This window comes from Cariama cristata, unplaced genomic scaffold (genome assembly GCF_000690535.1).
Source record: "Cariama cristata isolate BGI_N322 unplaced genomic scaffold, ASM69053v1 scaffold16138, whole genome shotgun sequence".
Lineage (NCBI taxonomy): Eukaryota > Metazoa > Chordata > Aves > Cariamiformes > Cariamidae > Cariama > Cariama cristata.
This window is the reverse complement of record NW_009630793.1, coordinates 11,886-15,475: the sequence shown is the minus strand read 5'-3', so window position 1 is coordinate 15,475 and position 3,590 is coordinate 11,886.

Genomic DNA, 3,590 nt, shown 5'->3' with positions numbered 1-3,590 from the left:
AGGGGGGCTTCGCACCCCGCCTCTGCCAGCAGTACCGGCACCTCCCGCCGTCCCACCCGGGGTCACCTCATCCCCGATACCTGCCTCCTGGTTTGGTTGCGACATGTTGATGAATATATGAAGGAAAAAAAAAATACTTCATTGTTTTTACTACAATGTAGATAAATATATGATTTTTTTAGTTCTGCCAAAATAAAATTCAGTTGTTTTGTAATACCAGAGAAGTTCTTGATTCTCACAAAAAGATGATGTCATCTCGTGTTCCTAGAAAGAAAGACGGGACCAGGGCGGGGGGGGGTGCGTCTTGTCTTTAATCCAGGGGGCTGAACACGTGCCATCACCTATTCTAGAGGTGTGCATTTAACTTCATTAAATTTTTAATGATGCTCACTAATTGAGGCAGAATAGAGTAACAAGTGCGTAGCACGATACCTCTTTTGTTTGGATCAAAAAAAAAGTTCACTGTCAAATTAGTTAGCTGTGTAAAGCGACCAGTAAAAAATACTGCTGTGTAATGGAAACGCGCTGACCTGGAGCTGAAAGCCGTGAATGGGAAAGAGCAGAGCAGCTCGTTAACATCGAACATTTCCTCGCCCGTTTTAAGTTGTATGGTACGACTGCTTTAATGGCACTCTGCTTTGAAGCACAACTGGTAGCAGTAGCACATAAGAAGCTTTTTGTAGAACGGAGAAGCACGTTAGAGAAAGACAATGCTATGCTAAGGTGACAGATGCGAAATGTTTAGAGGTAGATTTTATACCAAGAGATTTGGAGAGGGGGGAGTGGAAAAAAGCTTCATTTGTTTAAGTAGAGAAAATGGGGTTGGTGCTCTTCGGACTCTGGCTACAACAGTTAGGTGGAGTAGAAGGGTGTGTAGCAAGGCTTTCCTCTTACCACAATTTGTCACCTACTTTATGGATTGTGAATACATCGGTTAAACGTTCATTTGAGAGCGCGCCAAGTTTTGTGAAATGCTCTAAGTAGTATGCAGATGCTTATTTTGAGCGCCCTAAGATGCTCTTTTTTATCCAGGAGTAATTTCACTATCATGATTTTGTACCAGCTTTGGTACTTGCTCCATTTTTCTCGTTTCACAAAGTCAGGGCTGAGGCTGAAAAAGCCGTGCCTGCACCTCAGCCCTTCGCTCCCTCCCGCAAGGAGCTGCTCGACTGCGTGGCAGAGCTGATGGGGGTTAAACTTCACCCAGCAAACCTCTTAGCAGCCTTCAGCTGGGTGGGTGCTGCGCTGCCGTAGAGGGTAAGGCAGATGCTTTCAGCAGCCGTGGCTTCCGCTGAACTTTAGAAAAGTAAAACTTACACCACGTACCCCTCCACTGCAAGCACTGGCGTTTAACAGAGTAATGCAAGAGTCATTCCAGAGTAGTTGTGAAAGAAGTCAAGTTTAACTTTTTTCTAAAGTACATTTGCATCTTGTACAGCTTAGAAGAAAACAGACGTTATTTCAGAAGTAGTGAGAAAGGGAACTGAAAGTTTATTAGTAGATGTTCTTTTGGTTATCGCACTTTAGAGAAATGAACCGGCAAAGAGCCTGCTGAAGCTCTTGGGGAACTGTTTTTGAAAAGTAAATCTAATCTGGATAAAGTAAATCCATTTACCAAATTGTAAATACTTAGCAGCAGGCGTGCAACAAGAGAGGATGTTTCTGTTGTGCAATTGAATTTGTTCAGTTGACGGACTGGGCTATGTCTGGATGCTGCGGATCTGAAGTAATGTACTAGGATGGAATACATGGTATAAATGGTGATTATTTCTAGGAGACTAATTAGAACTTCTCCATGTAATTAGAAATTTCATTTGATTGCTAAAAATCACTGCAAGTCTAATCCTGCAGTTATCACAAAATGAAAGGTTTGAAAAATGATGAACACTGCTCATTTCTAGGTGGACTAAACGCAGCAATTCCCGGGGAAGCCGTTAGAAGAAGGATCCATACAAATACTCCCTTGTAATGTAGCAAGAGACTAAGAAAGTTGTGTAAACAATAAAGATGCATTTTCTTCCACTCAGATTCACCTTCAACTGCATCTTTCTTGTAAGTAAAACTATTTCGGCCCATACATATGATTAGAAAACTCAGACCTAATCACTTCAAAAATTATTAACAACAATAACTAAAAAGAATTCTATATTGGCATGTAAACAAAACAGTTTCAGTAGGAACCCATGTTCTACTCTTAGCCCTGAACTCATAAACCAGCACATGGAAGTCACAGTAAGCATCAAACAACAGAAGGAAATCCTAAAATAATTAAACTAGTCCAGGTCATACAGCAAAGAATTCTGAAACACAACCGGGCAGCGCGTTACGTGATCCCTAACGATCTGCACGCTCCCATCCTGCGTGTTCACTTCTTGCAGAAGCGGGGAGAGCGGTCTGCTGTCCGAGCTGCGCCGGCTCCCCTGTGCCGACTCTGCTGGCGGGCGCAGCTGCTTCCCCCCCTTCGGCTTTGGGCTGCCCCTCCAGCAGAAGGCCTGCTTGTTTTTCAGAGTCTGCGGCCGCAGCCGTTTCGCCTACTACGACAGTGCTTTCTAAATCTGGTTCCTTTCTCCTAGACTCGCCAGGAATCGCTGAACTGGTGTCAGAAAGTTCATGCTGCAAACAATGGTGTGAACTACAACCCACTTTTCCTATTGTTTCAGCTGTTTCAATAGATGTGGAAGTTTTGTTGGTTTCTGTAGCACGTTCTCCTTCGATTGTGTCAGCTGCCGTACAGTTTGGTTCTGCCTTTGTTTGGGGGTAGTCACCGTTTGTCTTTTCAGCGAGATCTCCTCCCGAGCTGCTAGGCAGTTCTTCTCTTCCATCACGTTCGGAAGGGAGTGCTTCCTGCGGCTGTCATAAAAATAAAGGAATTGTTTTATAGTTGAAACCGACTGGGCACACAAAACTGCCGTAAAGACAGGCCAAGACACTTGTTTCTCTAACACCTCCTTCCAGAAAGCCAAGTCAGTACGGTGCTGAGGTTTTCCTGATCTTGTACCGCGCGTGGGAATGAGTGGCAGGGAGGTCGTTTCCCTCCCAAGGGTTTCCTCTGCGATAGGAAACGCCGCTGGGCAGCGGCCAAGCGCCCACAGCCTCCATCGCAACTAAAAGAAGGGAAGACCGGCGAGTCACCACACCCAGGCTGTTTGCAAGAACTCCAGGGCCACAAAATCAGCCAAGGTATCTAAACTCTCATTTCAAGAAGTGCGTTTTAACCTTGCAATTAGGGAAATTACCGTCCTGTCGTATGTGAAAGGTGTAACTGGTAAGTGAGCTGTCTTTCTCAATCGGCCTGAGTTAATCCAGGAATTGCTGCGGTTTGCCTCGGGAGAGTATGAACTGGGAGACCTGGTGCTGTCTAAACAGCAGTTACCCAATTTCACCATTAGCTATTGGCTACTTTAGCAAAAAACAGCTGGTAACGCGTATGTCCCTATCAGTGGAAAGTCAGGATCAGGCGGGCATCTGTCCAGGAGCAGCTGGATTCATGGACCGAAAGACCGAGCCGTGCTCTCACACACTCAGCCCTCTCTGACCCCAAAACCACAGCTCACTCCAGCAAGGAACAAAAGAAACACTCCTAAGTCCTT